The sequence below is a fragment of the Schistocerca cancellata genome, chromosome 8 (assembly GCF_023864275.1).
Source record: "Schistocerca cancellata isolate TAMUIC-IGC-003103 chromosome 8, iqSchCanc2.1, whole genome shotgun sequence".
NCBI lineage: Eukaryota > Metazoa > Arthropoda > Insecta > Orthoptera > Acrididae > Schistocerca > Schistocerca cancellata.
This window is the reverse complement of record NC_064633.1, coordinates 293,006,533-293,027,562: the sequence shown is the minus strand read 5'-3', so window position 1 is coordinate 293,027,562 and position 21,030 is coordinate 293,006,533. Positions and strand designations below refer to the sequence as shown.

Here is a 21,030-nt window from a genome sequence, read left to right as displayed (position 1 = left end):
ATTGCTGCTGCCATCTGTTGAAAGCCTTAACTATGAACTAATGGTCATACCTTGAAGTAGTTCCCATCCGCAGGTACACACTGGTCCCAGCACTTCTCCCACTGGTCAAATGTTTTCTGGAAGTCCTGTTCTATGAGAGTGTTTATCACTGCCAGCGATGTTTCTTGAATCCTCTCTGGAGTGTCGAACCTGTGGTGTCACCGCCAGACACCACACTTGCTAGGTGGTAGCTTTAAATCAGCCGCGGTCCATTAGTACAAGTCGGACCCGCGTGTCGCCACTGTCAGTAATCGCAGACCGAGCACCACCACACGGCAGGTCTAGAGAGACGGACTAGCACTCGCCCCAGTTGTACGACGACTTTGCTAGCGACTACACTGACGAAGCCTTTCTCTCATTTGCCGAGAGACAGTTAGAATAGCCTTCAGCTAAGTCCATGGCTACGACCTAGCAAGGCGCCATTAACCATATCTGGAGAGAGTCTCATTTGTATAGTCAAGAGCGATGTACCACAAGGATGAATTAAAGTTAAGTAAACAGACGATACGTACTTTTCTTTATAGCATTAATTACGTATCCTGTTCCAGAAATCATGCCAGTCGGCGTGAGTTGACGAGTGCCCTTTCGGTATCTCCGCCTTGTGTCTAGACTGGCGAGTACGGTGGGTACCACCGCTTTGTTGTTTTTTGCCAAAAAGGTCCTGGTAAGCAAGGACATGTGACAGGGCGCGTTGTCGTGAAGCAGCAGCCAGTTCCCTTGACACCAAAGTTCGGGCCATCGTCACTGCACGTTTTCACAGAGCCATCATAAAACTTCACAGTAGTACGCAAAATTTACTGTTTGGTTGGGTGGGATGAATTCTTTGTGCACAATTCCCTTGGTATCAAAGAAATCAGTAATCGTGCTCTTCACTTTGCTCTTCACCTGTCTTGCTTTTTTGGGTCTTGGAGAGCCTGGGCTCTTCCACTGGGACGATTGTTGCTTTGTCTCTGGGTCATAACCGCAAATGCAGCTCTTGTTGCTGGTGATAACCCATGACAAGAAGGTTGGATCATCAGATGTGGTCTGATGAAGGTCTGTACACACTTCAACACGCTGTGCCTAAAATCACCACACACCAAACACAGAGTATTATGGAAATCACTGTGGACACGCAACACGTCCTCCCATCTGATTGCCACTCCACACACTGACTCATCAGATATGCAGCTCTCGCCACCTAGCAGTGCAAAGATCTACTACTCCAACTTTCCAGATGGCACCACCAGTCATGAAACTTTTGGATTCCACCTCGTATTTAATTACTTACATTTCACAGTATACTTAATTTTCTCTGTTGCTAAAAGAATATATATATAACGAAAGCACTGGCACGTCGATAGACACACAAACAAACACAAACATGCACACAAAATTCTAGCTTTCGCAACCAACGGTTGCTTCGTCAGGAAAGAGGGAAGGAGAGGGAAAGACGAGAGGATTTGGGTTTTAAGGGAGAGGGTAAGGAGTCATTCCAATCCCGGGAGCGGAAAGACTTACCTTAGGGGGGAAAAAAGGACGGGAATACACTCGCGCCCCCCCCCCCCCCACACACAAGCAGACATATTAAAAGGCAAAGAGTTTGGGCAGAGATGTCAGTCGAGGCGGAAGTGCAGAGGCAAAGATGCTGTTGAATGACAGGTGAGGTATGAGTGGCGGCAACTTGAAATTAGCGGAGATTGAGGCCTGGTGGATAACGGGAAGAGAGGATATATTGAAGGGCAAGTTCCCATCTCCGGAGTTCAGATAGGTTGGTGTTAGTGGGAAGTATCCAGATAACCCGGACGGCATAACACTGTGCCAAGATGTGCTGGCCGTTCACCAAGGCATGTTTAGCCACAGGGTGATCCTCATTACCAACAAACACTGTCTGCCTGTGTCCATTCATGCGAATGGACGGTTTGTTGCTGGTCATTCCCACATAGAATGCATCACAGTGTAGGCAGGTCAGTTGGTAGATCACGTGGGTGCTTTCACATGTGGCTCTGCCTTTGATCGTGTACACCTTCCGGGCTACAGGACTGGAGTAAGTGGTGGTGGGAGGGTGCATGGGATAGGTTTTACACCGGGGGCGGTTACAAGGGTAGGCGCCAGAGGGTAGGGAAGGTGGTTTGGGGATTTCATAGGGATGAACTAAGAGGTTACGAAGGTTAGGTGGACGGTGGAAAGACACTCTTGCTGGAGTGGGGAGGATTTCATGAAGGATGGATCTCACTTCAAATCCTGCCCTGATATGAGATCCATCCTTCGTGAAATCCTCCCCATACCAGCAAGAGTGTCTTTCCACCGTCCACCTAACCTTCGTAACCTCTTAGTTCATCCCTATGAAATCCCCAAACCACCTTCCCTACCCTCTGGCTCCTACCCTTGTAACCGCCCCCGGTGTAAAACCTGTCCCATGCACCCTCCCACTACCACTTACTCCAGTTCTGTAACCCGGAAGGTGTACACGATCAAAGGCAGAGCCATGCGTGAAAGCACCCACGTGATTTACCAACTGACCTGCCTACACTGTGATGCATTCTATGTGGGAATGACCAGCAACAAACTGTCCATTCGCATGAATGGACACAGGCAGACAGTGTTTGTTGGTAATGAGGATCACCCTGTGGCTAAACATGCCTTGGTGCACGGCCAGCACATCTTGGCACAGTGTTATGCCGTCCGGGTTATCTGGATACTTCCCACTAACACCAACCTATCTGAACTCCGGAGATGGGAACTTGCCCTTCAATATATCCTCTCTTCCCGTTATCCACCAGGCCTCAATCTCCGCTAATTACAAGTTGCCGCCACTCATACCTCACCTGTCATTCAACAACATCTTTGCCTCTGCACTTCTGCCTCGACTGACATCTCTGCCCAAACTCTTTGCCTTTTTGCCTTTACAAATGTCTGCTTGTGTCTGTGTATGTGTGGATGGATATGTGTGTGCGTGCAAGTGTATACCTGTCCTTTTTTCCCCCTAAGGTAAGTCTTTCCGCTCCCGGGATTGGAATGACTCCTTACCCTCTCCCTTAAAACCCAAATCCTCTCGTCTTTCCCTCTCCTTCCCTCTTTCCTGACGAAGCAACCGTTGGTTGCGAAAGCTAGAATTTTGTGTGTATGTTTGTGTTTGTTTGTGTGTCTATCGACCTGCCAGCGCTTTTGTTTGGTAAGTCTCATCATCTTTCTTTTTATATATATATATATATATATATATATATATATATATATATATAGACACACACACACCTAAAAACAAAGATGATGTGACTTACCAAATGAAAGTGCTGGCAGGTCAACAGACACGCAAACAAACACAAACATACACACAAAATTCAAGCTTTCGCAACAAACGGTTGCTTTGTCAGGAAAGAGGGAAGGAGAGGGAAAGACGAAAGGATGTGGGTTTTAAGGGAGAGGGTAGGTGTACACGATCAAAGGCAGAGCCACGTGTGAAAGCACCCACGTGATTTACCAACTGACCTGCCTACACTTGACGCATTCTATGTGGGAATGACCAGCAACAAACTGTCCATTCCCTCTCCTTCCCTCTTTCCTGACAAAGCAACCGTTTGTTGCGAAAGCTTGAATTTTGTGTGTACGTTTGTGTTTTTTTGTGTGTCTCTATCGACCTGCCAGTGCTTTTGTTTGGTAAGTCTCATCATCTTTCTTTTTAGATATATTTTTCCCACGTGGAATGTTTTCCTTCGTGGAATGTTTCCTTCTATTATAACTATATATATATATATATATATATATATATATATATATATATATATATATATCTAAAAACAAAGATGATGTGACTTACCAAATGAAAGTGCTGGCAGGTCGACAGACACACAAACGAACACAAACATACACACAAAATTCAAGCTTTCGCAACAAACTGTTGCCTCATCAGGAAAGAGGGAAGGAGAGGGAAAGACGAAAGGATGCGGGTTTTAAGGGAGAGGGTAAGGAGTCATTCCAGTCCCGGGAGCGGAAAGACTTACCTTAGGGGGAAAAAAGGACGGGTACACACTCGCGCACACACACACATATCCATCCACACATATACAGACACAAGCAGACATATTTAAAGACAAAGAGTTTGGGCAGAGATGTCAGTCGAGGCAGAAGTGCAGAGGCAAAGATGTAGTTGAATGACACGTGAGGTATGAGTGGCGGCAACTTGAAATTAGCAGAGATTGAGACCTGGTGGATAACGGGAAGAGAGGATATATTGAAGAGCAAGTTCCCATCTCCGGAGTCCGGAGTTCGGATAGGTTGGTATTAGTAGGAAGTATCCAGATAACCCGGACGGTGTAACACTGCGCCAAGATGTGCTGGTCGTGCACCAAGGCATGTTTAGCCACAGGGTGATCCTCATTACCAACAAACACTGTCTGCCTGTGTCCATTCATGCGAATGGACAGTTTGTTGCTGGTCATTCCCACATAGAATGCATCACAGTGTAGGCAGGTCAGTTGGTAGATCACGTGGGTGCTTTCACACGTGGCTCTGCCTTTGATTGTGTACACCTTCCGGGTTACAGGACTGGAGTAGGTGGTGGTGGGAGGGTGCATGGGACAGGTTTTACACCGGGGGCGGTTACAAGGGTAGGAGCCAGAGGGTAGGGAAGGTGGTTTGGGGATTTCATAGGGATGAACTAAGAGGTTACGAAGGTTAGGTGGACGGCGGAAAGACACTCTTGGTGGAGTGGGGAGGATTTCATGAAGGATGGATCTCATTTCAGGGCAGGATTTGAGGAAGTCGTATCCCTGCTGGAGAGCCACATTCAGAATCTGATCCAGTCCCGGAAAGTATCCTGTCACAAGTGGGGCACTTTTGTGGTTCTTCTGTGGGAGGTTCTGGGTTTGAGAGGATGAGGAAGTGGCTCTGGTTATTTGCTTCTGTACCAGGTCGGGAGGGTAGTTGCGGGATGCGAAAGCTGTTGTCAGGTTGTTGGTGTAATGCTTCAGGGATTCCGGACTGGAGCAGATTCGTTTGCCACGAAGACCTAGGCTGTAGGGAAGGGACCGTTTGATGTGGAATGGGTGGCAGCTGTCGTAATGGAGGTACTGTTGCTTGTTGGTGGGTTTGATGTGGACGGACGTGTGAAGCTGGCCATTGGACAGGTGAAGGTCAACATCAAGGAAAGTGGCATGGGATTTGGAGTAGGACCAGGTGAATCTGATGGAACCAAATGAGTTGAGGTTGGAGAGGAAATTCTGGAGTTCTTCTTCACTGTGAGTCCAGATCATGAAGATGTCATCAATAAATCTGTACCAAACTTTGGGTTGGCAGGCCTGGGTAACCAAGAAGGCTTCCTCTAAGCGACCCATGAATAGGTTGGCGTACGAGGGGGCCATCCTGGTACCCATGGCTGTTCCCTTTAATTGTTGGTATGTCTGGTTTTCAAAAGTGAAGAAGTTGTGGGTCAGGATGAAGCTGGCTAAGGTAATGAGGAAAGAGGTTTTAGGTAGGGTGGCAGGTGATCGGCGTGAAAGGAAGTGCTCCATCGCAGCAAGGCCCTGGACGTGCGGGATATTTGTGTATAAGGAAGTGGCATCAATGGTGACAAGGATGGTTTCTGGGGGTAACGGACTGGGTAAGGATTCCAGGCGTTCGAGAAAGTGGTTGGTGTCTTTGATGAAGGATGGGAGACTGCATGTAATGGGTTGAAGGTGTTGATCCACGTAGGCAGAGATACGTTCTGTGGGGGCTTGGTAACCAGCTACAATGGGGCGGCCGGGATGATTGGGTTTGTGAATTTTAGGAAGAAGGTAGAAGGTAGGGGTGCGGGGTGTTGGTGGGGTCAGGAGGTTGATGGAGTCAGGTGAAAGGTTTTGTAGGGGGCCTAAGGTTCTGAGGAATCCTTGAAGCTCTGCCTGGACATCAGGAATGGGATTACCTTGGCAAACTTTGTATGTGGTGTTGTCTGAAAGCTGACGCAGTCCCTCAGCCACATACTCCCGACGATCAAGTACCACGGTCGTGGAACCCTTGTCCGCCGGAAGAATGACGATGGACCGGTCAGCCTTCAGATCACGGATAGCCTGGGCTTCAGCAGTGGTGATGTTTGGAGTAGGATTAAGGTTTTTTAAGAAGGATTGAGAGGCAAGGCTGGAAGTCAGAAATTCCTGGAAGGTTTGGAGAGGGTGATTTTGAGGAAGAGGAGGTGGGTCCCGCTGTGACGGAGGACGGAACTGTTCCAGGCAGGGTTCAATTTGGATAGTGTCTTGGGGAGTTGGATCATTAGGGGTAGGATTAGGATCATTTTTCTTCGTGGCAAAGTGATACTTCCAGCAGAGAGTACGAGTGTAGGACAGTAAATCCTTGACGAGGGCTGTTTGGTTGAATCTGGGAGTGGGGCTGAAGGTGAGGCCTTTGGATAGGACAGAGGTTTCGGATTGGGAGAGAGGTTTGGAGGAAAGGTTAACTACTGAATTAGGGTGTTGTGGTGCCAGATTGTGTTGATCGCAATTTTGAGGTTTTGGAGGGAGTGGAGCTGAAAGTGGGAGATTGAGTAGATGGGAGAGACTGGGTTTGTGTGCAATGAGAGGTGGTTGAGGTTTGCTGGAAAGGTTGTGAAAGGTGAGTGAGTTGCCTTTCCGGAGGTGGGAAACCAGGAGATTGGATAGTTTTTTGAGGTGAAGGGTGGCATGCTGTTCTAATTGGCGGTTGGCCTGTAGGAGGATGCTCTGAATAACCGGTGTGGATGTGGGAGAGGAAAGACTGAGGACTTTTATTAAGGATAGGAGTTGACGGGTGTGTTCATTGGCTGAGTTGATGTGTAGGTGAAGGATTAGGTGGGTGAGGGCAATGGATTGTTCAGTTTGGAACTGGTATAGGGACTGATGGAAAGAAGGGTTGCAGCCAGAGATGGGAACTTTAAGTGTGAGGCCTTTGGGGGTTATGCCAAATGTCAGACAAGCCTGAGAAAATAGAATATGTGAGCGTAATCTGGCTAGGGTGAAGGCATGTTTGCGGAGGGAATGTAAATAAAACTTAATGGGGTCGTTGTGGGGGTGTTGTGAGGGTGACATGGTATTAGAAGGTGGAAAGTTTAACATGAGGTTGAAATGAAAAAGAAAGATAGAAATATATGGGGAGAGAGAAAGGTGAACTAGAAAGCAATTGGAGATCTGGTATGAAAAAAGGCGAAAAAGTGTTGGTTAAGTTGATCTTGTATTGAACTTGGGTTGGTAGACAGCGATGTGCAAAAAGGTTAGGTGGTTGTGTTGCCGCTAAATCACGTTAAAGGACGGAGAAATTCGGGAAAATTTCGAAAAAATGTATTAAAGGAGTGGTGTTGTGGTGAAAGATTACGAAAATGGGGCTAACAATTGTAGAAAAAATGACGTTAAAACCTGTGGGGAGCGGCTAAAATGACGTTAAAGGACGGAGAAATTCGGGAAAATTTCGAAAAAACGTATTAAAGGAGTGGTGTTGTGGTGAAAGATTACGAAAATGGGGCTAACAATTGTAGAAAAAATGACGTTAAAACCTGTGGGGAGCGGCTAAAATGATCAGTGATGTGCGAAAAACGGAAGTGGAAATAAAGTTAAAGTTATTAGAACTAGCCGAAATGGTTGTTAAATACGTGAAAGCAGCTGTTATTGAACTAGAAACGGTGGATTTTATAGCAGCGGTAGTGTTGAAAGCGGAAAATAAAATCTTTTGGTTATGGTTGGGAAGTGGGTTACGTATTGTTGAGCATATTTATGGCGGGATAAAATTGTATAGTAGATTACGGTGAAAGGGGAAGGTGAATACAAAGTGAAACTACTGGTAAAAACAGAAAGAGAAAATAAAGAGAAAAAAGAGAAATAAGACGACAGGAAAGATTTCGAAATGCAAAGGCGACAATAACAAACGTAATTGTTGGGTTCAAATTAATGATATGGTTATAATAGAAGGAAACATTCCACGAAGGAAAAATATATCTAAAAACAAAGATGATGTGACTTACCAAATGAAAGTGCTGGCAGGTCGACAGACACACAAACGAACACAAACATACACACAAAATTCAAGCTTTCGCAACAAACTGTTGCCTCATCAGGAAAGAGGGAAGGAGAGGGAAAGACGAAAGGATGCGGGTTTAAAGGGAGAGGGTAAGGAGTCATTCCAGTCCCGGGAGCGGAAAGACTTACCTTAGGGGGAAAAAAAGGACGGGTACACACTCGCGCACACACACACATATCCATCCACACATATACAGACACAAGCAGACATATTTAAAGACAAAGAGTTTGGGCAGAGATGTCAGTCGAGGCAGAAGTGCAGAGGCAAAGATGTAGTTGAATGACACGTGAGGTATGAGTGGCGGCAACTTGAAATTAGCGGAGATTGAGACCTGGTGGATAACGGGAAGAGAGGATATATTGAAGAGCAAGTTCCCATCTCCGGAGTTCGGATAGGTTGGTATTAGTAGGAAGTATCCAGATAACCCGGACGGTGTAACACTGCGCCAAGATGTGCTGGTCGTGCACCAAGGCATGTTTAGCCACAGGGTGATCCTCATTACCAACAAACACTGTCTGCCTGTGTCCATTCATGCGAATGGACAGTTTGTTGCTGGTCATTCCCACATAGAATGCATCACAGTGTAGGCAGGTCAGTTGGTAGATCACGTGGGTGCTTTCACACGTGGCTCTGCCTTTGATTGTGTACACCTTCCGGGTTACAGGACTGGAGTAGGTGGTGGTGGGAGGGTGCATGGGACAGGTTTTACACCGGGGGCGGTTACAAGGGTAGGAGCCAGAGGGTAGGGAAGGTGGTTTGGGGATTTCATAGGGATGAACTAAGAGGTTACGAAGGTTAGGTGGATGGCGGAAAGACACTCTTGGTGGAGTGGGGAGGATTTCATGAAGGATGGATCTCATTTCAGGGCAGGATTTGAGGAAGTCGTATCCCTGCTGGAGAGCCACATTCAGAATCTGATCCAGTCCCGGAAAGTATCCTGTCACAAGTGGGGCACTTTTGTGGTTCTTCTGTGGGAGGTTCTGGGTTTGAGAGGATGAGGAAGTGGCTCTGGTTATTTGCTTCTGTACCAGGTCGGGAGGGTAGTTGCGGGATGCGAAAGCTGTTGTCAGGTTGTTGGTGTAATGCTTCAGGGATTCCGGACTGGAGCAGATTCGTTTGCCACGAAGACCTAGGCTGTAGGGAAGGGACCGTTTGATGTGGAATGGGTGGCAGCTGTCGTAATGGAGGTACTGTTGCTTGTTGGTGGGTTTGATGTGGACGGACGTGTGAAGCTGGCCATTGGACAGGTGAAGGTCAACATCAAGGAAAGTGGCATGGGATTTGGAGTAGGACCAGGTGAATCTGATGGAACCAAAGGAGTTGAGGTTGGAGAGGAAATTCTGGAGTTCTTCTTCACTGTGAGTCCAGATCATGAAGATGTCATCAATAAATCTGTACCAAACTTTGGGTTGGCAGGCCTGGGTAACCAAGAAGGCTTCCTCTAAGCGACCCATGAATAGGTTGGCGTACGAGGGGGCCATCCTGGTACCCATGGCTGTTCCCTTTAATTGTTGGTATGTCTGGTTTTCAAAAGTGAAGAAGTTGTGGGTCAGGATGAAGCTGGCTAAGGTAATGAGGAAAGAGGTTTTAGGTAGGGTGGCAGGTGATCGGCGTGAAAGGAAGTGCTCCATCGCAGCGAGGCCCTGGACGTGCGGGATATTTGTGTATAAGGAAGTGGCATCAATGGTGACAAGGATGGTTTCTGGGGGTAACGGACTGGGTAAGGATTCCAGGCGTTCGAGAAAGTGGTTGGTGTCTTTGATGAAGGATGGGAGACTGCATGTAATGGGTTGAAGGTGTTGATCCACGTAGGCAGAGATACGTTCTGTGGGGGCTTGGTAACCAGCTACAATGGGGCGGCCGGGATGATTGGGTTTGTGAATTTTAGGAAGAAGGTAGAAGGTAGGGGTGCGGGGTGTCGGTGGGGTCAGGAGGTTGATGGAGTCAGGTGAAAGGTTTTGTAGGGGGCCTAAGGTTCTGAGGATTCCTTGAAGCTCTGCCTGGACATCAGGAATGGGATTACCTTGGCAAACTTTGTATGTGGTGTTGTCTGAAAGCTGACGCAGTCCCTCAGCCACATACTCCCGACGATCAAGTACCACGGTCGTGGAACCCTTGTCTGCCGGAAGAATGACGATGGACCGGTCAGCCTTCAGATCACGGATAGCCTGGGCTTCAGCAGTGGTGATGTTTGGAGTAGGATTAAGGTTTTTTAAGAAGGATTGAGAGGCAAGGCTGGAAGTCAGAAATTCCTGGAAGGTTTGGAGAGGGTGATTTTGAGGAAGAGGAGGTGGGTCCCGCTGTGACGGAGGACGGAACTGTTCCAGGCAGGGTTCAATTTGGATAGTGTCTTGGGGAGTTGGATCATTAGGGGTAGGATTAGGATCATTTTTCTTCGTGGCAAAGTGATACTTCCAGCAGAGAGTACGAGTGTAGGACAGTAAATCTTTGACGAGGGCTGTTTGGTTGAATCTGGGAGTGGGGCTGAAGGTGAGGCCTTTGGATAGGACAGAGGTTTCGGATTGGGAGAGAGGTTTGGAGGAAAGGTTAACTACTGAATTAGGGTGTTGTGGTGCCAGATTGTGTTGATCGCAATTTTGAGGTTTTGGAGGGAGTGGAGCTGGAAGTGGGAGATTGAGTAGATGGGAGAGACTGGGTTTGTGTGCAATGAGAGGTGGTTGAGGTTTGCTGGAAAGGTTGTGAAAGGTGAGTGAGTTGCCTTTCCGGAGGTGGGAAACCAGGAGATTGGATAGTTTTTTGAGGTGAAGGGTGGCATGCTGTTCTAATTGGCGGTTGGCCTGTAGGAGGATGCTCTGAATAACCGGTGTGGATGTGGGAGAGGAAAGACTGAGGACTTTTATTAAGGATAGGAGTTGACGGGTGTGTTCATTGGCTGAGTTGATGTGTAGGTGAAGGATTAGGTGGGCGAGGGCAATGGATTGTTCAGTTTGGAACTGGTATAGGGACTGATGGAAAGAAGGGTTGCAGCCAGAGATGGGAACTTTAAGTGTGAGGCCTTTGGGGGTTATGCCAAATGTCAGACAAGCCTGAGAAAATAGAATATGTGAGCGTAATCTGGCTAGGGTGAAGGCATGTTTGCGGAGGGAATGTAAATAAAACTTAATGGGGTCGTTGTGGGGGTGTTGTGAGGGTGACATGGTATTAGAAGGTGGAAAGTTTAACATGAGGTTGAAATGAAAAAGAAAGATAGAAATATATGGGGAGAGAGAAAGGTGAACTAGAAAGCAATTGGAGATCTGGTATGAAAAAAGGCGAAAAAGTGTTGGTTAAGTTGATCTTGTATTGAACTTGGGTTGGTAGACAGCGATGTGCAAAAAGGTTAGGTGGTTGTGTTGCCGCTAAATCACGTTAAAGGACGGAGAAATTCGGGAAAATTTCGAAAAAATGTATTAAAGGAGTGGTGTTGTGGTGAAAGATTACGAAAATGGGGCTAACAATTGTAGAAAAAATGACGTTAAAACCTGTGGGGAGCGGCTAAAATGACGTTAAAGGACGGAGAAATTCGGGAAAATTTCGAAAAAACGTATTAAAGGAGTGGTGTTGTGGTGAAAGATTACGAAAATGGGGCTAACAATTGTAGAAAAAATGACGTTAAAACCTGTGGGGAGCGGCTAAAATGATCAGTGATGTGCGAAAAACGGAAGTGGAAATAAAGTTAAAGTTATTAGAACTAGCCGAAATGGTTGTTAAATACGTGAAAGCAGCTGTTATTGAACTAGAAACGGTGGATTTTATAGCAGCGGTAGTGTTGAAAGCGGAAAATAAAATCTTTTGGTTATGGTTGGGAAGTGGGTTACGTATTGTTGAGCATATTTATGGCGGGATAAAATTGTATAGTAGATTACGGTGAAAGGGGAAGGTGAATACAAAGTGAAACTACTGGTAAAAACAGAAAGAGAAAATAAAGAGAAAAAAGAGAAATAAGACGACAGGAAAGATTTCGAAATGCAAAGGCGACAATAACAAACGTAATTGTTGGGTTCAAATTAATGATATGGTTATAATAGAAGGAAACATTCCACGAAGGAAAAATATATCTAAAAACAAAGATGATGTGACTTACCAAATGAAAGTGCTGGCAGATCGACAGACACACAAACGAACACAAACATACACACAAAATTCAAGCTTTCGCAACAAACTGTTGCCTCATCAGGAAAGAGGGAAGGAGAGGGAAAGACGAAAGGATGCGGGTTTTAAGGGAGAGGGTAAGGAGTCATTCCAGTCCCGGGAGCGGAAAGACTTACCTTAGGGGGAAAAAAGGACGGGTACACACTCGCGCACACACACACATATCCATCCACACATATACAGACACAAGCAGACATATTTAAAGACAAAGAGTTTGGGCAGAGATGTCAGTCGAGGCAGAAGTGCAGAGGCAAAGATGTAGTTGAATGACACGTGAGGTATGAGTGGCGGCAACTTGAAATTAGCGGAGATTGAGACCTGGTGGATAACGGGAAGAGAGGATATATTGAAGAGCAAGTTCCCATCTCCGGAGTTCGGATAGGTTGGTATTAGTAGGAAGTATCCAGATAACCCGGACGGTGTAACACTGCGCCAAGATGTGCTGGTCGTGCACCAAGGCATGTTTAGCCACAGGGTGATCCTCATTACCAACAAACACTGTCTGCCTGTGTCCATTCATGCGAATGGACAGTTTGTTGCTGGTCATTCCCACATAGAATGCATCACAGTGTAGGCAGGTCAGTTGGTAGATCACGTGGGTGCTTTCACACGTGGCTCTGCCTTTGATTGTGTACACCTTCCGGGTTACAGGACTGGAGTAGGTGGTGGTGGGAGGGTGTATGGGACAGGTTTTACACCGGGGGCGGTTACAAGGGTAGGAGCCAGAGGGTAGGGAAGGTGGTTTGGGGATTTCATAGGGATGAACTAAGAGGTTACGAAGGTTAGGTGGACGGCGGAAAGACACTCTTGGTGGAGTGGGGAGGATTTCATGAAGGATGGATCTCATTTCAGGGCAGGATTTGAGGAAGTCGTATCCCTGCTGGAGAGCCACATTCAGAATCTGATCCAGTCCCGGAAAGTATCCTGTCACAAGTGGGGCACTTTTGTGGTTCTTCTGTGGGAGGTTCTGGGTTTGAGAGGATGAGGAAGTGGCTCTGGTTATTTGCTTCTGTACCAGGTCGGGAGGGTAGTTGCGGGATGCGAAAGCTGTTGTCAGGTTGTTGGTGTAATGCTTCAGGGATTCCGGACTGGAGCAGATTCGTTTGCCACGAAGACCTAGGCTGTAGGGAAGGGACCGTTTGATGTGGAATGGGTGGCAGCTGTCGTAATGGAGGTACTGTTGCTTGTTGGTGGGTTTGATGTGGACGGACGTGTGAAGCTGGCCATTGGACAGGTGAAGGTCAACATCAAGGAAAGTGGCATGGGATTTGGAGTAGGACCAGGTGAATCTGATGGAACCAAAGGAGTTGAGGTTGGAGAGGAAATTCTGGAGTTCTTCTTCACTGTGAGTCCAGATCATGAAGATGTCATCAATAAATCTGTACCAAACTTTGGGTTGGCAGGCCTGGGTAACCAAGAAGGCTTCCTCTAAGCGACCCATGAATAGGTTGGCGTACGAGGGGGCCATCCTGGTACCCATGGCTGTTCCCTTTAATTGTTGGTATGTCTGGTTTTCAAAAGTGAAGAAGTTGTGGGTCAGGATGAAGCTGGCTAAGGTAATGAGGAAAGAGGTTTTAGGTAGGGTGGCAGGTGATCGGCGTGAAAGGAAGTGCTCCATCGCAGCGAGGCCCTGGACGTGCGGGATATTTGTGTATAAGGAAGTGGCATCAATGGTGACAAGGATGGTTTCTGGGGGTAACGGACTGGGTAAGGATTCCAGGCGTTCGAGAAAGTGGTTGGTGTCTTTGATGAAGGATGGGAGACTGCATGTAATGGGTTGAAGGTGTTGATCCACGTAGGCAGAGATACGTTCTGTGGGGGCTTGGTAACCAGCTACAATGGGGCGGCCGGGATGATTGGGTTTGTGAATTTTAGGAAGAAGGTAGAAGGTAGGGGTGCGGGGTGTCGGTGGGGTCAGGAGGTTGATGGAGTCAGGTGAAAGGTTTTGTAGGGGGCCTAAGGTTCTGAGGATTCCTTGAAGCTCTGCCTGGACATCAGGAATGGGATTACCTTGGCAAACTTTGTATGTGGTGTTGTCTGAAAGCTGACGCAGTCCCTCAGCCACATACTCCCGACGATCAAGTACCACGGTCGTGGAACCCTTGTCCGCCGGAAGAATGACGATGGACCGGTCAGCCTTCAGATCACGGATAGCCTGGGCTTCAGCAGTGGTGATGTTTGGAGTAGGATTAAGGTTTTTTAAGAAGGATTGAGAGGCAAGGCTGGAAGTCAGAAATTCCTGGAAGGTTTGGAGAGGGTGATTTTGAGGAAGAGGAGGTGGGTCCCGCTGTGACGGAGGACGGAACTGTTCCAGGCAGGGTTCAATTTGGATAGTGTCTTGGGGAGTTGGATCATTAGGGGTAGGATTAGGATCATTTTTCTTCGTGGCAAAGTGATACTTCCAGCAGAGAGTACGAGTGTAGGACAGTAAATCTTTGACGAGGGCTGTTTGGTTGAATCTGGGAGTGGGGCTGAAGGTGAGGCCTTTGGATAGGACAGAGGTTTCGGATTGGGAGAGAGGTTTGGAGGAAAGGTTAACTACTGAATTAGGGTGTTGTGGTGCCAGATTGTGTTGATCGCAATTTTGAGGTTTTGGAGGGAGTGGAGCTGGAAGTGGGAGATTGAGTAGATGGGAGAGACTGGGTTTGTGTGCAATGAGAGGTGGTTGAGGTTTGCTGGAAAGGTTGTGAAAGGTGAGTGAGTTGCCTTTCCGGAGGTGGGAAACCAGGAGATTGGATAGTTTTTTGAGGTGAAGGGTGGCATGCTGTTCTAATTGGCGGTTGGCCTGTAGGAGGATGCTCTGAATAACCGGTGTGGATGTGGGAGAGGAAAGACTGAGGACTTTTATTAAGGATAGGAGTTGACGGGTGTGTTCATTGGCTGAGTTGATGTGTAGGTGAAGGATTAGGTGGGTGAGGGCAATGGATTGTTCAGTTTGGAACTGGTATAGGGACTGATGGAAAGAAGGGTTGCAGCCAGAGATGGGAACTTTAAGTGTGAGGCCTTTGGGGGTTATGCCAAATGTCAGACAAGCCTGAGAAAATAGAATATGTGAGCGTAATCTGGCTAGGGTGAAGGCATGTTTGCGGAGGGAATGTAAATAAAACTTAATGGGGTCGTTGTGGGGGTGTTGTGAGGGTGACATGGTATTAGAAGGTGGAAAGTTTAACATGAGGTTGAAATGAAAAAGAAAGATAGAAATATATGGGGAGAGAGAAAGGTGAACTAGAAAGCAATTGGAGATCTGGTATGAAAAAAGGCGAAAAAGTGTTGGTTAAGTTGATCTTGTATTGAACTTGGGTTGGTAGACAGCGATGTGCAAAAAGGTTAGGTGGTTGTGTTGCCGCTAAATCACGTTAAAGGACGGAGAAATTCGGGAAAATTTCGAAAAAATGTATTAAAGGAGTGGTGTTGTGGTGAAAGATTACGAAAATGGGGCTAACAATTGTAGAAAAAATGACGTTAAAACCTGTGGGGAGCGGCTAAAATGACGTTAAAGGACGGAGAAATTCGGGAAAATTTCGAAAAAACGTATTAAAGGAGTGGTGTTGTGGTGAAAGATTACGAAAATGGGGCTAACAATTGTAGAAAAAATGACGTTAAAACCTGTGGGGAGCGGCTAAAATGATCAGTGATGTGCGAAAAACGGAAGTGGAAATAAAGTTAAAGTTATTAGAACTAGCCGAAATGGTTGTTAAATACGTGAAAGCAGCTGTTATTGAACTAGAAACGGTGGATTTTATAGCAGCGGTAGTGTTGAAAGCGGAAAATAAAATCTTTTGGTTATGGTTGGGAAGTGGGTTACGTATTGTTGAGCATATTTATGGCGGGATAAAATTGTATAGTAGATTACGGTGAAAGGGGAAGGTGAATACAAAGTGAAACTACTGGTAAAAACAGAAAGAGAAAATAAAGAGAAAAAAGAGAAATAAGACGACAGGAAAGATTTCGAAATGCAAAGGCGACAATAACAAACGTAATTGTTGGGTTCAAATTAATGATATGGTTATAATAGAAGGAAACATTCCACGAAGGAAAAATATATCTAAAAACAAAGATGATGTGACTTACCAAATGAAAGTGCTGGCAGATCGACAGACACACAAACGAACACAAACATACACACAAAATTCAAGCTTTCGCAACAAACTGTTGCCTCATCAGGAAAGAGGGAAGGAGAGGGAAAGACGAAAGGATGCGGGTTTTAAGGGAGAGGGTAAGGAGTCATTCCAGTCCCGGGAGCGGAAAGACTTACCTTAGGGGGAAAAAAGGACGGGTACACACTCGCGCACACACACACACATATCCATCCACACATATACAGACACAAGCAGACATATTTAAAGACAAAGAGTTTGGGCAGAGATGTCAGTCGAGGCAGAAGTGCAGAGGCAAAGATGTAGTTGAATGACACGTGAGGTATGAGTGGCGGCAACTTGAAATTAGCGGAGATTGAGACCTGGTGGATAACGGGAAGAGAGGATATATTGAAGAGCAAGTTCCCATCTCCGGAGTTCGGATAGGTTGGTATTAGTAGGAAGTATCCAGATAACCCGGACGGTGTAACACTGCGCCAAGATGTGCTGGTCGTGCACCAAGGCATGTTTAGCCACAGGGTGATCCTCATTACCAACAAACACTGTCTGCCTGTGTCCATTCATGCGAATGGACAGTTTGTTGCTGGTCATTCCCACATAGAATGCATCACAGTGTAGGCAGGTCAGTTGGTAGATCACGTGGGTGCTTTCACACGTGGCTCTGCCTTTGATTGTGTACACCTTCCGGGTTACAGGACTGGAGTAGGTGGTGGTGGGAGGGTGCATGGGACAGGTTTTACACCGGGGGCGGTTACAAGGGTAGGAGCCAGAGGGTAGGGAAGGTGGTTTGGGGATTTCATAGGGATGAACTAAGAGGTTACGAAGGTTAGGTGGACGGCGGAAAGACACTCTTGGTGGAGTGGGGAGGATTTCATGAAGGATGGATCTCATTTCAGGGCAGGATTTGAGGAAGTCGTATCCCTGCTGGAGAGCCACATTCAGAATCTGATCCAGTCCCGGAAAGTATCCTGTCACAAGTGGGGCACTTTTGTGGTTCTTCTGTGGGAGGTTCTGGGTTTGAGAGGATGAGGAAGTGGCTCTGGTTATTTGCTTCTGTACCAGGTCGGGAGGGTAGTTGCGGGATGCGAAAGCTGTTGTCAGGTTGTTGGTGTAATGCTTCAGGGATTCCGGACTGGAGCAGATTCGTTTGCCACGAAGACCTAGGCTGTAGGGAAGGGACCGTTTGATGTGGAATGGGTGGCAGCTGTCGTAATGGAGGTACTGTTGCTTGTTGGTGGGTTTGATGTGGACGGACGTGTGAAGCTGGCCATTGGACAGGTGAAGGTCAACATCAAGGAAAGTGGCATGGGATTTGGAGTAGGACCAGGTGAATCTGATGGAACCAAAGGAGTTGAGGTTGGAGAGGAAATTCTGGAGTTCTTCTTCACTGTGAGTCCAGATCATGAAGATGTCATCAATAAATCTGTACCAAACTTTGGGTTGGCAGGCCTGGGTAACCAAGAAGGCTTCCTCTAAGCGACCCATGAATAGGTTGGCGTACGAGGGGGCCATCCTGGTACCCATGGCTGTTCCCTTTAATTGTTGGTATGTCTGGTTTTCAAAAGTGAAGAAGTTGTGGGTCAGGATGAAGCTGGCTAAGGTAATGAGGAAAGAGGTTTTAGGTAGGGTGGCAGGTGATCGGCGTGAAAGGAAGTGCTCCATCGCAGCGAGGCCCTGGACGTGCGGGATATTTGTGTATAAGGAAGTGGCATCAATGGTGACAAGGATGGTTTCTGGGGGTAACGGACTGGGTAAGGATTCCAGGCGTTCGAGAAAGTGGTTGGTGTCTTTGATGAAGGATGGGAGACTGCATGTAATGGGTTGAAGGTGTTGATCCACGTAGGCAGAGATACGTTCTGTGGGGGCTTGGTAACCAGCTACAATGGGGCGGCCGGGATGATTGGGTTTGTGAATTTTAGGAAGAAGGTAGAAGGTAGGGGTGCGGGGTGTCTGTGGGGTCAGGAGGTTGATGGAGTCAGGTGAAAGGTTTTGTAGGGGGCCTAAGGTTCTGAGGATTCCTTGAAGCTCTGCCTGGACATCAGGAATGGGATTACCTTGGCAAACTTTGTATGTGGTGTTGTCTGAAAGCTGACGCAGTCCCTCAGCCACATACTCCCGACGATCAAGTACCACGGTCGTGGAACCCTTGTCCGCCGGAAGAATGACGATGGACCGGTCAGCCTTCAGATCACGGATAGCCTGGGCTTCAGCAGTGGTGATGTTTGGAGTAGGATTAAGGTTTTTTAAGAAGGATTGAGAGGCAAGGCTGGAAGTCAGAAATTCCTGGAAGGTTTGGAGAGGGTGATTTTGAGGAAGAGGAGGTGGGTCCCGCTGTGACGGAGGACGGAACTGTTCCAGGCAGGGTTCAATTTGGATAGTGTCTTGGGGAGTTGGATCATTAGGGGTAGGATTAGGATCATTTTTCTTCGTGGCAAAGTGATACTTCCAGCAGAGAGTACGAGTGTAGGACAGTAAATCTTTGACGAGGGCTGTTTGGTTGAATCTGGGAGTGGGGCTGAAGGTGAGGCCTTTGGATAGGACAGAGGTTTCGGATTGGGAGAGAGGTTTGGAGGAAAGGTTAACTACTGAATTAGGGTGTTGTGGTGCCAGATTGTGTTGATCGCAATTTTGAGGTTTTGGAGGGAGTGGAGCTGGAAGTGGGAGATTGAGTAGATGGGAGAGACTGGGTTTGTGTGCAATGAGAGGTGGTTGAGGTTTGCTGGAAAGGTTGTGAAAGGTGAGTGAGTTGCCTTTCCGGAGGTGGGAAACCAGGAGATTGGATAGTTTTTTGAGGTGAAGGGTGGCATGCTGTTCTAATTGGCGGTTGGCCTGTAGGAGGATGCTCTGAATAACCGGTGTGGATGTGGGAGAGGAAAGACTGAGGACTTTTATTAAGGATAGGAGTTGACGGGTGTGTTCATTGGCTGAGTTGATGTGTAGGTGAAGGATTAGGTGGGTGAGGGCAATGGATTGTTCAGTTTGGAACTGGTATAGGGACTGATGGAAAGAAGGGTTGCAGCCAGAGATGGGAACTTTAAGTGTGAGGCCTTTGGGGGTTATGCCAAATGTCAGACAAGCCTGAGAAAATAGAATATGTGAGCGTAATCTGGCTAGGGTGAAGGCATGTTTGCGGAGGGAATGTAAATAAAACTTAATGGGGTCGTTGTGGGGGTGTTGTGAGGGTGACATGGTATTAGAAGGTGGAAAGTTTAACATGAGGTTGAAATGAAAAAGAAAGATAGAAATATATGGGGAGAGAGAAAGGTGAACTAGAAAGCAATTGGAGATCTGGTATGAAAAAAGGCGAAAAAGTGTTGGTTAAGTTGATCTTGTATTGAACTTGGGTTGGTAGACAGCGATGTGCAAAAAGGTTAGGTGGTTGTGTTGCCGCTAAATCACGTTAAAGGACGGAGAAATTCGGGAAAATTTCGAAAAAATGTATTAAAGGAGTGGTGTTGTGGTGAAAGATTACGAAAATGGGGCTAACAATTGTAGAAAAAATGACGTTAAAACCTGTGGGGAGCGGCTAAAATGACGTTAAAGGACGGAGAAATTCGGGAAAATTTCGAAAAAACGTATTAAAGGAGTGGTGTTGTGGTGAAAGATTACGAAAATGGGGCTAACAATTGTAGAAAAAATGACGTTAAAACCTGTGGGGAGCGGCTAAAATGATCAGTGATGTGCGAAAAACGGAAGTGGAAATAAAGTTAAAGTTATTAGAACTAGCCGAAATGGTTGTTAAATACGTGAAAGCAGCTGTTATTGAACTAGAAACGGTGGATTTTATAGCAGCGGTAGTGTTGAAAGCGGAAAATAAAATCTTTTGGTTATGGTTGGGAAGTGGGTTACGTATTGTTGAGCATATTTATGGCGGGATAAAATTGTATAGCAAAATGGTACTGAAACAGAGGATGACAGACTAAAGGCCGAAATACTAAATGTCTTTTTCCAAAGCTGTTTCACAAAGGAAGACTGCACTGTAGTTCCTTCTCTAGATTGTTGCACAGATGAGAACATGGTAGATATCGAAATAGACGACACAGTGGTAGAGAAACAATTAAAATCGCTGAAAAGAGGAAAGGCTGCTGGACCTGAAGGGACACCAGTTCGATTTTACACAGAGTACATGAACGAACTTGCCCCACTTCTTGCAGCAGTGTACCGTAGGTCTCTAGAAGAGCGTAGTGTTCCAAAGGATTGTAAAAGGGCACAGGTCATGCCTGTTTTCAAGACGGGACGTCAAACAGATGTGCAGAACGTCGATCAGTTGTAGAATTTTGGAACACATATTATGTTCGAGTATAATGACTTTTCTGGAGACTAGAAATCTACTATGTAGGAATCAACATGGGTTTCGAAAAAGACGATCATGTGAAACCCAGCTCACGCTATTCGTCCATGTGACTCGGAGGGCCACAGACACGGGTTCCCAGAGGGATGCCGTGTTTCTTGACTTTCGCAAGGCATTTGACACAGTTCCCCACAGTTGTTTAATGAACAAAGTAAGAGCATATGGACTGTCAGACCAATTGTGTGATTGGATTGAAGAGTTCCTAAATAACAGAACGTAGCATGTCATTCTCAATGGAGAGAAGTCTTCCGAAGTAAGAGTGGTTTCAGGTGTGCCACAGGGGAGTGTCGTAGGACCGTTGCTGTTCACAATATACGTAAATGACCTTGTGGATAACATCGGAAGTTCACTGAGGCTTTTTGTGGATGATGCTGTGGTATATCGAGAGTTTGT

At 46.7% G+C, this 21,030-nt stretch overlaps 1 protein-coding gene across 5 annotated transcripts in view; it reads left to right on the top strand.

The window, feature by feature from the left end:
• LOC126095234 (zinc finger protein 761-like) overlaps positions 1-21,030 on the top strand; it is a 171,309-nt gene that overhangs the window by 86,088 nt on the left and 64,191 nt on the right. The window lies entirely within an intron of this gene.